We start from the raw sequence: 14,623 nt of genomic DNA on the forward strand, positions 1-14,623 counted from the left end.
GCAAATACTTTTGCTTTTATCCATCTTGCTCCGGTCCAAGAATTTCACCTCTAGGGACACAATATGAAAGTCCCCGGCCGTCCCTCTTAATCATGGCCCCAGTTCAGAGAAAGAAAACCCACAAAATAGAACCAGAGTCCTATTCAATTATTCCTAGCTGGGGTATTCAGGTGACCAGGCCTGCTCTAATTTTTTCCAAAGTAAACGCTTCGAACCCCACGAGAAACTCAGCTAAGAGCATCGAGGGGGCGCCAAGAGGCAGGGGCTGGGACAGATGGCAGCTCGCCTCGCGGTGTGCTGTCAGCTCGATCCCTAGAACCAACTACGACCTTTTTAACTGCAGCAACTTTTGCACACCTATCAAGGCTCTCCACGTACTCATATGTCATTTGTCATGACCAAATTGACAGGCTTTTGTGAATAAACAGCAGTATATCAACAATGGTTGTGAGTGCGTGTACAGTTTGTTTTCAGCGGCGATCCAAAATGGCAGCGGAAGTGACATAGGCCCGACCGTACCTATAGGAAAGACTATGTTTTAAAGCATGGTGTTGCTGAAGTAAATGGAAGAAACTTCAGCAATGTCAATCACGGTTATGTTTTAATATGACTAGTATAGTGTTGTGAACTTTAATGTTAAAACAGTTCCAAATTTAGATTTGTAACACTCAGTTCTAAGACCATACTGTATAAAACACATGTTCATTTCATTTCTGGGTAGTTGCATGTAGAAATATAAGATAGCTAACTGATAAGTTAGCTAACCCACCCCTGTTGCAGTGACCTACCAACCCACTCTAACTTGGCTAGTTAGCATATTCTTGGCTTGAAAATGAGCTTGTTGAGTTTGTTTGCTATGTGTTCCTCTGGTTACATTTGCCTGCTGTGAAAAATGAGTGATAAGACAATTAGCTTTACGCTAACACAATACAGGATTACAGGAGGCAAAGTAAAACAGGCGTAAATTATGGGTTTGCACCCTGAAATATCTACAGAGTTCTCACATAAATTGCACACAATCCCAGTCCTGGTTATTGTGGTCAGATAACTGTATCAGTGTGTTAGTACTGTTGCTATGCCTGCCGGGCATTAAAGCCATGGACTGTAAAGTATTACTCATGCATGTAAGGCCACTATCACATCAGTCTAGTCACGCACCAGTGAATTGTGGGAGGGCAAAATGATGTGTTTGTGCATTTTGTTTTTTTCCCCCTTTCTGAAGTTTGGTCTGAAAAGTACCTAGTGTCCATGTCTGCGTGCTTTTTATATACCGAGTTGCATTCACATGAATGCTTGATGATATATTTGCATTAAGAAGCTGCTCTATATGCATCTTTATTTCCATCTAGTCATGCAGAATTCTCAGAGGAAAGCTCGAGGAGACGGACAAACCAACACATCGAGCATAATAAGAGATGTAGAGAGAGAGGGACAGAGACAGAAGCACACGTTCTGTGCAAAGCAGGGCATCTCTTTATGCTGTCACATGAAGGCTGAGCGTCTTCGGAAAGTCAACTTTTCAGGAATTTTTAGAAACAGCCTCATTTTCAGATCAGCAGCTTTGTATATTTTTTTTAATTTGCTGAAGATGATTTGAGCTTGACAAGAGTGTAATTTATGAAGGCAGACAGACTGTCAGTTCATAAAAACAGAAATGGAACATAAGGATTGGCAAGTTGCTGTAAAACAGCAATCGTCTAGTGAGGTTTGTAGTCTCCCAGCTGAGGTGGTACGGTATATAACTGGCAGCCTTTTAAAACATTTAGCATCCTGGTTAACGAGAGCTACACCTAACATATATCCTCTGCTCCAAATACAAAGTCCAAAGACGGAAAATGAAATTCATGCATCCAGCCAAAGGCTGGCAGACTCTGGCTTTGCATATAATGTCACAGTACATGATTTGTAGTTAGACATTAATTTTGTTATGTCACATTAACTCACAAAATGCAGATTGTATTTACTCTCCTGCCTGAGCCTACAAGTGGGCATACAAGCCAACAATTCATTTGTAGATTATTGCATAGACATGCTTCCCCTCTCACAGACTTACACACACACATATATATTCCTCAATATGTGTTTATGGATATGGTTACATAAATTCCCTCCATAACATATGTTTACATACACCTTGGTTTAAAATATTCAAACACCAGTCTTGGAAAATGAATGTCTATATTAAAAGCATAATATAAAATGGAATTGGATTAAATCTTTCCATAATATATAAATAATGAATGTTTGAGTTCAACAGTACGAGTATTTCATGAGGTGAAAGCTGGAATGTTCCATTCAACAAGGCAAAGCCGAGTTGAATTCAACTCTGTTTGATCCTTCATTGTTCTTTGGCCTCCACATTAGAAATATTACTAGGACTGCTTTCTTCCACCTGCGAAATATAGCGAAGGTTTGTCCCATCCTGTCTATGGCTGATGCTGAGACCCTGATCCATGCATTTATCTCTTCTAGATTGGACTACTGCAATGTTCTATTTTCTGGTTTACCGCAGTCTAGCATTAGGGGTCTGCAATTGGTTCAGAATGCTGCAGCCAGACTTTTGACATGAAGCAGAAAGTACAACCACATTACACCCATTTTGGCATCCCTTCACTGGCTTTCTGTCCCAGTGAGATCAGATTTTAAGGTTCTGCTACTAACCTATAAAATTATTCATGGACTAGCACCTCCCTATCTAGCTGACCTAATTAAACCTTACGTACCGGCCCGGGCTTTACAATCTCTGGGTGCAGGACTACTTTGTGTCCCTAAGGTGAATAAGAAGTCTGCGGGTCACAGAGCTTTCTCTTATCGTGCCCCTGTTCTGTGGAATGATCTCCCTGCATCAATAAAACAGCCAGATTCTGTGGAGACTTTCAAGTCCAGACTTAAGATGCACTTATTTTCCCTTACATATAGCTAGCATACTGGTACAGTTTTGTTTGATGCTTTTTACTCTTTTAATTCATTTATTAGTAATTGGAGCGGGCTGCGGCCTCAACTTTACCTAAATTCTGGGTCTTTTAGTGAAGTTTATGGCTAGTGGCCGGTGATCACCTTAGTATTTCTCTGTTTTTCTTGTTGTTTAATGCTGGCAAATTATACAGCATTTTTTGTCTTTCTGATGCCTGATTCTGTTTTTTTTTTTCTCTCTCTCTTTTTAAGGTGCAGCTCCATCCAGAGATGGGAGTTGTATTCGTGTTGGCGATCCTCCTGTCCTTTGCGCCAATAGCATTTCTTGTATATTCGTCCGTGAATTGTTCTGTAATTTATGTTTGTAGCATGGCCCAAGCAGAGGGTCACCCCTTTGAGTCTGGTCTGCTTGAGGTTTCTTCCTCAGAGGGAGTTTTTCCTTACCACTGTTGCTGTGGGAGTTGGTAAGATTAGACCTTACCTGTGTGAAGTGCTTTGAGGCAACTCTGTTGTGATTTGCCGCTATATAAATGAAAATAAATTGACTTAAAACAGACCTAATGATGCAGTGAAACCAACCTTCTGTAAATGTCCATCTTAGCCTACAGCTGTGGTTCAGATGAATGGCATAAAATGTATGGCTCAGAGCTGAAAGAGCTTGTTGCAAGGTCTTTCCTATCTAACGGGACAATAGTAATAGTAGTAATCTACCCAACTCTGGGAGTTATTGCTGAGAGCTCCAGCAACTGCCACAAGGCCAACTGGATGCCCACTTGTCAGCTGGTTGGCAGTGTGACCACCTACCTAAGATTGTGTAGGTCTCTGTTTTGCCACAAAAACAGCCTTGACCAATTGAGTCATGGACTCCACTAGACCTTTCTGTCAGACCCAACATTAATGTTTTCAGCAGTTTGAGGTACCAACTTGTTTACCAACTTACCACATGGGACAGCCTTCACTTCCCATGTGCATCAGTGAGCCTTGGCCATTCATGACCCTGTTGCTGGTTCACCAGTTTTCCTTTATTGCACCGCTTTTGGTAGATAATGACCACTATAGTCTGCAAACATCCCACAAGAGCTGCACTTTTGACGGAGCATTGGTCTAGTCAACGAGCAATCAAAATTTGTTCCTTGTCAAAGTCACTCAAATCTTTATGTGTCCCCATTTTTCCTGCTTCCAGCATGTCAACTTTGAGTACAAAATGTTAACTTGTTGCTGAATATAGTCCACCCACTGACAGGTGCCATTGTAATGAGATCGTTGAAGCTCCAAATCCCTTTCCTCCACTTGTAAAGGTTCCTGAGCCGGCTGAAATGCCAGGGGGAACAATGACAGTGACCCAAGAGAGAAAAGCAGGCGTGTGGACAATAAGACCTTTGTGAAGCAGCAAATCAGTCCCGAAAAGAATGTCAGCAACTTCCCCAGAACAACCTCATGGACTGTCTCAAACACACACACACACGCACACTAACTGGGATGCACACAGTCATAAAAATAGGCACATACTGACAGCACGCTCTGCATTTTTTGTTGCCTCCACAATTTTTTTTTTTTAATCCCCTACCCACTTGTTTGCTTTCTGGGCCAAGAGGGGAGAAATTGGAAGTTACTCTTGCTGTGTGTGAGTCACAGACAGACTGACGGTCCTCAGGCCTTAGCACGCCATCTGCCCCCCCCCAGTTACAGTTAAAGCCTCATCACACATTTCAGTGTTCCACAGCATGGCGCACACAGCCATGTGCACAAAATCTGACACAAACAGCACAGTGCAAAAATCAAAAGCACCGTAGCTTTTCTGTAGAAATGTGTTTTTGTTGTTTGTTCTTTTTTAAACCCCTAGACTGATTTGTTTGTGTGACATCCTGGTTAAGCATTGGGCTTGAGACCAGAGGATCCTCAGTGCAAACCCCCAGATGGGAAAGTCACTAAAGGCCCTTGGGAAGGTCCTTAATCCTCCAGTTGCTCCCAGTGCGCAGTTGAGTACCTTGCATGGTAGCACCCTGACATCGGTGTGCAAATGGGTGAATGCGAGGCATCATTATAAAGCGCTCTGAGCTTCTGATTTAGAGCACCCTGGCATCGGTGTGCAAATGGGTGAATGCGAGGCATCATTATAAAGCGCTCTGAGCTTCTGATTTAGATGGAGAAGTGCTATATAAATACAGTCCATTTACTGGAGGTGGATATGGTGCTGCTGTAGGCGGGGTCTTGGGGCCTGTTGCTAATTTGTTTTCCATGTGTTGTGATAGTGAATCCACAAACTCAAATATTGAAGTCTTACGCAGATGAATAAAATGGACCCCAAAATGCAGACAAACACACACTAAGTGACAATAAGAGATTTCAAGTTCAAAACCTAAGAATGAACAAGCTGGTGTTTTAAACTGTACTGGAGTTGATGATTGATTGCAGGTGTGAGACGCAAGCAGGTCAGCCATGCCCAGTCTAAGACTCACAAGACAAATAGAAAAAGGTCAAATCCTCACACAAACACCTTGACGCAAACTGTTTGTGCAACTTGCTGCCATGACATTCAATTTAATTTTATTATGTTTATATAGTGCCAAATTACAACAAAGTCACGGGAGCAGGTTCCAACACTAGCAGACCCACCTCAGTTGGGTGACCATATGCTCTGGCCACCACAACAACAAATGGTAAAATGGTAAATGGACTGCATTTATATAATGCTTTTCCATCTGCATCAGATGCTCAAAGCGCTTTAGAATAATGCCTCACATTCACCCCGATGTCAGGGTGCTGCCATACAAAGTGATCACTACACACCAGGAATAACTAGAGGATTAAGGACCTTGTCCAAGGGCCCTTAAGTGATTTTCTGGTCAGGCTGGGATTTGAACAGAGGATCCTCTGGTCTGAAGCCCAACTTAACCAGTAGACCATCACCTCCCATCCTCCTCCAAATAACATATAAAAAATATAAAACAATTAACATAAGCAATGTAAGTAAAAAGTTTGTTAAAGCCATCCATCCATCCATCTATTTTCTTCCGCTTTATCCGGAGTCGGGTCGTGGGGGCAGCAGCTCAAGCAAAGCCGCCCAGACCTCCCGATCCACACACACCTCCCCCAGCTCCTCTGGGGGAACCCCAAGGCGTTCCCAAGCCAGCCGAGAGATGTAATCCTTCCAGCGTGTCCTGGGTCTTCCCCGGGGCCTCCTCCCAATGGGACGTGCCCGGAACACCTCTACAGCGAGGCGTCCAGGGGGCATCCGGAAAAGATGCCCGAGCCACCTCAACTGACTCCTTTCGACGTGGAGGAGCAGCGGCTCGACTCCGAGCTCCTCCCGAGTGACCGAGTCCCTCACCCTATCTCTAAGGGAGCACCCAGCCACCCTGCGGAGGAAACTCATCTTGGCCACTTGTACCCGCGATCTCGTTCTTTCGGTCATGAGCCAAATCTCATGACCATAGGTGAGGATCGGAACGTAGATCGATTGGTAAATCGAGAGCTTTGCCCCCCTACTCAGTTAAAGCCAGTAAACAAATAAAATGATACAAAAACAGTAAAACAGAGTGCAATAACAACTGAAATCTAAAATATAGATTAACATGTATAAAGTAAGGTTAAATTTGTATTCAATCGGATAAAGAAAAAATGTGGCTACCAAATGGAATAATCATGCATAGAGCATGAGAATTGTCCTTTTGTCTTTCAGTTGGATATAATTACAACAATTTAGTCCTTGTCTTAAGAACATATACAGTAGTGTGTTGACGCCGCGGGCCTGGATGGTTCGTCTCCGCCAACGCCGTGGGCCTGGATGGATCGCTTCCACCGACGCTGCGGGCCTGGATGGTACGCCGTCGGCCTGGATAGGTCGCCGTTAGCTTTGCGGCTAATTCGATCTTTACTTACTTTCTTACTGATTTCTTACTTACTGTTACTGTTTTAAACAGAAAGTCAGCGAAATTCTGTGACACACTAAAATGTTTGATGCGCAGTGAACACCATGGTAATCTGGACTGGACTGCTAAAAGGGGGTGTTCACAATAATAGTAGCATCTGCTGTTGATACTACAAACTCAAAACTATTGGTTTGGAACCAAGATTTTGCTCATTTACTGGTGTGCTTGGGGTCATTGTCTTGTTGAAACACCCATTTCAAGGGCATGTCCTCTTCAGCATAAGGCAACATGACCTCTTCAAGTATTTTGACATATCCAAACTGATCCATGATACCTGGTATGCGATATATAGGCCCAACACCATAGTAGAAGAAACATGCCCATATCATGATGCTTGCACCACCATGCTTCACTGTCTTCACTGTGAACTGTGGCTTGAATTCAGAGTTTGGGGGTCGTCTCACAAACTGTCTGCTGCCCTTGGACCCAAAAAGAACAATTTTACTCTCATCGGTCCACAAAATATTCCTCCATTTCTCTTTTGGCCAGTTGATGTGTTCTTTGGCAAATTGTAACCTCTTCTGCACGTCTTTTATTTAGCAGAGTGACTTTGCGGGGGATTCTTGCAAATAAATTAGCTTCACACAGGCGTCTTCTAACTGTCACAGCACTTACAGGTAACTCCAGACTGTCTTTGATCATCCTGGAGCTGATCAATGGGTGAGCCTTTGCCATTCTGGTTATTCTTCTATCCATTTTGATGGTTGTTTTCCGTTTTCTTCCACACATCTCTGGGTTTTTTGTCTATTTTAAAGCATTGGCGATCATTGTAGATGAACAGCCTATAATTTTTTGCACCTGCGTATAAGTTTTCCCCTCTCCAGTCAACTTTTTAATCAAACTACGCTGTTCTTCTGAACAATGTCTTGAACGTCCCATTTTCCTCAGGCTTTCAAAGAGAAAAGCATGTTCAACAGGTGCTGGCTTCATCCTTACATAGGGGACACCTGATTCACACCTGTTTGTTCCACAAAATTGACAAACTCACTGACTGAATGCCACATTACTATTATTGTGAACATCCCCTTTTCTACTTTTTTTTTTATTTATTTACTAATAGCCCAATTTCATAGCCTTAAGAGTGTGCATATCATGAATGCTTGATCTTGTTGGATTTGTGAAGATCTACTGAATCTACCGGTACCTTGTTTCCCATGTAACAATAAGAAATATACTCAAAACCTGGATTAATCTTTTTAGTCACATAGCACTACTGTTATTCTGAACACTACTGTAAATTTGTATTTACCATAAAATGGGCCCTACCTTGAATATTTATCAGAATTTAAAATACTTGGCCAATGCTGATACAAAACCTTTAGCATTCCAGTAAACTGTACACATTGCCGAATCTTTCTTTTTCTTGGCACAAAAAAGAAAATGTCTTATCAATAGATATTGATGGAATCACAACCCAAATTTAATATGCCACATGCTTTACCCAATTGACCTATGAAGTGGCTGTAACTGGGCACATGCACAAACTACAGTAATTGCTGGCTGCCTGGAAATGAAACCACTTTTGTTTAAGAGAGCTCACATCCAGTTTGACCATTAACAACAAGTCTATTTATTTCTACATTTGTGCAAGCCACAATGTGAACCCAGTCTTCTATGAGCTCCAGCATACTCCTAGACAAAGCAAAGAACTGAAACTAACATGACAGATGGGTGGCAGTAATTGCAAGGGTCAATAAAAGCAAGTCTGAGTGTGCTGTATTCCATTTTGATTGCATTGCTGGAAGGTGGATGATTTCTTCTGGCTTAAAGTACTCATCAATATATACACTGAATAAAGACCTCATAATTTAAATGTTATGGTGTTATTTACACCCAGACCTGGAATGAGCAGGTTTATTAAATAGATGGTGTTGTTTACAATTTCAATAAATATGGTACAGCTACAGAGTATAAACATTGCAGATGTGTTGTGTGGGTTTGGCAATCTGATATCTTTAGAAAACACCAACATCCATCTTTTTAAGGTGCTGGTGCTTCCTGTCTTATCTGTATGGTTGTGAAACATGGACACTCATCAGTGACAAAACATGTCTTTGGTATTAGAGCTCTTTGGAGGATCATGGGGGAATCACTGGAAGGACTTTGTGTAAAACTAAAGGTTACTTAAACAGACTCAGATGAGGTGTGCCACTGACATCTATGACATTTTGGCCACGAGGTGCGTTTCTCTGGACGTGATCAGCAGTTGCACACTTCACAGTTGAGGTTTGTGTTTCTTACACAGCCAGCGACAAGAATAGTGTGTGAATATCTAGAGTTGGTCCCCGGGGGCTGCTCAGTGACTGCCCACTGCTCCTCGTGCAATCAGATTCTTTGAAAAATGTTTGACACTCAATTTCCCTAAGGGTATGCATCAAGTATGAATTATTAGTATTAGAGGAGGTACCATCCTTGCCCGGGTGAAGAGATTTGTAAGTTGTTTTTTTTTGTTTGTTTGTTTTCTTTTTATGAAGCACACCATTGGAATCAGTGCATCAACATAGTGGTTTTAGACTGTATGTAGCAGGATGAAGGTCCTGGGTCCTGATTGAAAAGACGTTCCCGCTAGCTTGGCTAAAGGGGAATTCCCCTTTGGCTGACCTGGTAGAGGAATGGTATTTAGTGCGAGCCGTCCGGGTTCGAGCCTACCACCGTCCCGGCCACAAAGGTCCTGCGGTCACATGTAGATAAACTACAGCACACAAAGAATGTACTTGTTACAGGAAAGCCTGCAAAACTGCAGCACGTTTCCCAAAACATCTGGAGTGAACATCAGGAAGGCTTTCTTGACACTCAAAAATACAATTCCTGTTCAACAATTACTAGAGTGGCACCAGTGAGACCTTCAATGTATGTTGGCCGTGCACCCCAGCATGCCCGACTGACCTCAGGATGCCCTCCCTGTTGCATCAATGACTGACTGCCTTTTATCTCTATAATGGGCTTTGTTTTTTGTTGCTGTTCTGTTTTTTCCTGTTTTTTCTGCTTTCAAGAATAGGTAAAATTGAGTAAAAACCTTGCAGCTGTTAGAATGTTCTAAGCAGTGGGTCACCCCCTCTGAATCTGGTCTGCATGAGGTTTCTTCCTCATTATCACCAGAGGGAGATTTTTCTTACCACTGTTGCCTGTGTGTTTGCTCAAGGTCATTGGTATGGTTAGACCTTTCTAGTGTGAAGTGCCTTGGGGCAGCATTATTGTGATTGTGCGCTATACAAATTAAATGAATTGAAATGATCATTCAATGCAGGCATTGATTTTTAGATTTTTAGTCAGCACATTGAGATGTATGGACCCAGCTGTGGTGAGTCCACAGCACTTCTTGTGTTAAAATCAATAATTTTATATTGACTTGTTATATTTCAAAAGATTTGTATTCATCTGGTCACAAGTGCTATTGACTCCGGCCCTTTTTCTCACTTGAACATGACTTGGCCTTCTCACACTGCCTTTCTTCATGCATTTGTGTAGTTTATGCCATGACTTGAGAACCCTGCAAGGAATTTATATATATATATATATATATATATATATATATATATATATAATGTACACTGAACAAAAATATAAACGCAACACTTGTTTTTGCTCCCATTTTTCATGAGCTGAACTCAAAGACCTAAATCATTTCCTCTATACACAAAAGACCTATTTCTCTTGAATATTGTTCACTACTCTGTCTAAATCTGTGTTAGTGAGCACAACACAGATTTAGACAGATTTGCGCGCAGTATTTGAGAAATAGATCTTTTGTGTGTAGAAAATGTTTTAGATCTTTTAGTTCAGCTCATGAAAAATGGGAACAAAAACAAAAGTGTTGCGTTTATATTTTTGTTCAGTATATGCATAATATTTTAATTACCTTTATTCATTTGTACTTTAATATAACAAATTGTGATTCATAATGACACACAGAGGTAGTACAGTGGATGAGTGGTTAGCACTGTTGCCTCACAGCAAGAAAGTCATGGGATTGATTCCCATCTGGCCTTTCTGTGTGGAGTGTGCATGTTCTCCCCGTGTTTGCATGGGTTCCCTCCAGGTGCTCCGGCTTCTTCCCACATCCAAAGACACAAAATTTGGGTGGATTGGAAACTTGCCTCTGCATGTGGGTGTGAATGTGTTTGTCCATCTATATGTGGCCTTTTGACAGACTGGCGTCTTGTTCAGGGTGTATCCCGCTTCATGCTCTCTGACTGCTGGTATAGGCTCCAGCCCCTCGTGACCCTTAACTGGAGTTAGTGGGTGAAGATGAGTGAGTGAATGGCACACATATCTAGAGTCCAAAAAATTTGATATTGATAAGCAGAAACAGGTTCAGGATTGAATAAGGAACCAGAATTTAAGTCATGCCTATTAGCCTAGCGAAGAATAAACTTAAAGTTGATTATGACTAGTAGGAAAATGCATATCTAGTCTTGAGCTATGGTTATTGGAGAAGTCAGCTGGTGATTTCACTGACCTCTGATTGGCCCATTCTGCTTCTGCATAGCGATGGAGCCAGAAATCGAATATGTCCTGTTTACTGATCCTACACTTTGTGTTTTGAGGTTGGCAAGAAACACTTTTCAATACATACACACATTAGTAGAAAGGAGCTTTCCACTCTATTAAACTCAACTTACTCTTAATAATTTAGAATGACCTTGAGGAGAGGGACTTTTTACCCCTGTAGAGAACTGCATCCCCACAAGCTATTATGGAAACAGACATTTGTCCCCCCCCCCCCACACACACACACACACATCGGAGTCCACGTTAGCGTCAGCACTGCAAGTCGTTTGGGACTGACCAACATTATAATAGAATTCATTGTGGAAACCTGACACTAGCCGCAGGAATCGAGCAATTATTGAACCGCGTGTGCATGTAGTGCATCTGTCTGGAACTGTGCACTCCACATATGTGCACATCACTGTGTACAAAATGATTATGAGAGATCATATGAATCAGGAAATCAATGGAGAAGATTCTTTTCGTGAGAGTGGCGGTAAAAGGCATGCAGTGTTTGTTCCGGCACCGACCTGCTGTCTATTTTCAGCCACTCTTTCTACTCCTCTGCTGCTTTCCAGTAACAAAAGATGAAACATCAGTTAAGAAGGTCTTGCTCTTTTTTTTATTCAATAAGGTTATTATTGTTACACATCACCACAGATAAAAAAAAACAAACACCAGCCCTATAAAAAGGGGCTGCTGAATCATATGAACAGTACTAATTATAATGGGTAATATCAAGTATTTTTTACAGTTAAAATGGGGCGGCGGGCGGATGGGGGGCAGTATACCGAATAGTTGAACCAACTTAAGTGAATTATTTCAGTTGGTAACATTCAAATGAATTAGGTTTGAACTTAAGTTAATAAGTTAGATCTAACTTACTAATTTAAGTTCAAACAACTTAATTCATTCAGGTGTTACCAACTGAAACAGATTTTTAAGTTGCTACTTTTTTCAATGTACAATGATCACCTGTCTGTCATAAGCAACGGCACAGACTTGGAGCTTGGAAAAAACAAAACAAACTTGGAGAAACACGCTCTTTCACACATGCAGCACAAACTGACAAGCAACATTATCTACCATCTCCTGATGACAAGAGCACCACTACAAAATACAACTTGTTCCATATACCGTAAACCGTTCCCGTCACACCTTTCTAAAACCTGTTCATGTTGTGGTGCACGGGCGAAAACCCACGTCATCACCGGTGTGTTTGAGACACTGGTGGAAAGTAATCTGTCTTTAAAATGTGCAAAATAAAGAATTCACAGAATAGATATTCTAAAGGTCACAAAACATGATGTGTGGATCGGATACCAGTAATGACTTTATACATTAGAGTATAATTACAAACAGGAGGGAGGAGTGAGGAAGAGCCACATTTCGACGTCCCCACTTATGGAAGTTTTAGATAATCACTGCGCTATATCTAGACACTTTAAAAATTTATGTCTCATTATGACACTGGTTATGCTGTAATGTTTGTCACTCTTTCACATTTTTTGTTCCAAAACCCCCTCCCCAAAAATCCAAAAAACTAAAATCATAGTTCCACTGTCTAATAAGGCACATTCAGTAAAAGGTTTATGTGTGTGCACCCACAGAACTATTTCACTTAAAACTGAGCTATGTTCTTTCTTTAATAATATGGATCATTAAGACAACAGAACCATGTATTTTATGCCCCAGTCACACAGTGATAGCTGGATGAAGGATAAAACGTCAAAGTCAAAAGTCGTAGAGAAAAGGTGAACGAAAGATCTTGCACTTTTCCCAACACCAAAATGAAACGAACAAAAAAAAACCCCGAAGAGAACGCCTTAAACAAAATCAAAACGAAATATTGACGATGACGTGGCTGAGTGAGGGTATACAACCAAGCGCAGCTGGCCGTGTCCTCATATCCACAGTACTTGTAGGTGCGAGGTGTTGTTTGTCTTAACAACAGGTGAGAGATTGCATTTGTCTTCACAACACCAAGTTTTGTTTGTCTTCAGATTCTGAGTTCTCCATCAGCCATGGGGAACTGCCCGTGTCAGACGACGGCTACTCCCGAAGGAACGCACACGCAGGCCAGCTACAAACAGTTGTGTGTGCAAATAGTTAAAGTAGTTCATAAAACGTTCTTAACGCTATTGTTTCTGTATGAAAATGCTTTTTCATCTCAAACATGAGTGATACGTTAGCGATACAAATACGTTTCATTCTGCTCGTCGAAGCTTTAGTTATTGATTTGTTCAGATGTTGTGTTCGTTCAACATGTCAGACTTGGGAGGCTGAACGAAGTTGGATGGAAGTCCAATGAAATGGTGATGTTACGTGAACTATGCAAATAATAAGAAACCTTCAAGAATGACAGCAAAACAAAATACGGATGATTTGAGATTGTCGGCGATATTCGTTCAAATTTTTTAACAGTTTGAAAATTCTGGGAAGCGCCAGCTGCAGGAACAAAGCTGAACGATGGTTAAATGATGCCTCTGAAAGTTGATGAAAGTCTAGAGTTTTTTTTTTTTAAATAAGTGCAGTAAGTAACTTCTGCAGAACAGTTTTTTATTTTTTAATTTATAAAAATTTTTGAATGGCTTCACCAGCTTTGTTATTTCTGGTGGTGGTTCGACTTATTGTGGAATGTTCCGGGCATAGGGTTGACACAAATGGTTTTGGAATCTCTAAAACCCAAAAACAAACAGCTGCTTCAGAAAATGATTCACTGCTTTGAAACACTTGGAACACTAAATGAAACAGATGAATATCCATTGTTTCAAAATGCCACATGAAACAAAGGATTCATAAATGATCCATGCTTAAAATATGTAGCAGTGACATCAGAAAATATGCATAGTTTCAGAATGATTGAATCAGTAAATGACAAAAGGTTTCAGAAAATATTCACTGCTTTGAAAGGGTTGCAAGACTAAATGAAACAGCTGCTGAAAAACATGGTTTCAGACATGGTTTGAAAGTACAATTCACCATTTTGAAAAGCTTGGGAGGAAAAACACAACTGCTTTAGAAAATATTCACTTTTTCAAAAGCATAAAAATATTAAACGAATCAACTGCTTCAGTAAGTCACTGCTTCAAAATGCTTGAAACAAGAAATGAAGTAGCTGCTTCAGAAAATAGTCTTTTTTTTTTTAAATACTTGGAACATTAAATGAAACAAATGGATCAGAAAATTACTTTTACAAAAGTAACCAAAACTGTACGGTACTGATTTGCAGTGCACATTTGAACCCTTATAAAACACTCCTGGTCCAAATGCAAACACGTCGAGAA

Source organism: Thalassophryne amazonica, chromosome 19 (genome assembly GCF_902500255.1).
Source record: "Thalassophryne amazonica chromosome 19, fThaAma1.1, whole genome shotgun sequence".
In the NCBI taxonomy this organism is placed as follows: domain Eukaryota; kingdom Metazoa; phylum Chordata; class Actinopteri; order Batrachoidiformes; family Batrachoididae; genus Thalassophryne; species Thalassophryne amazonica.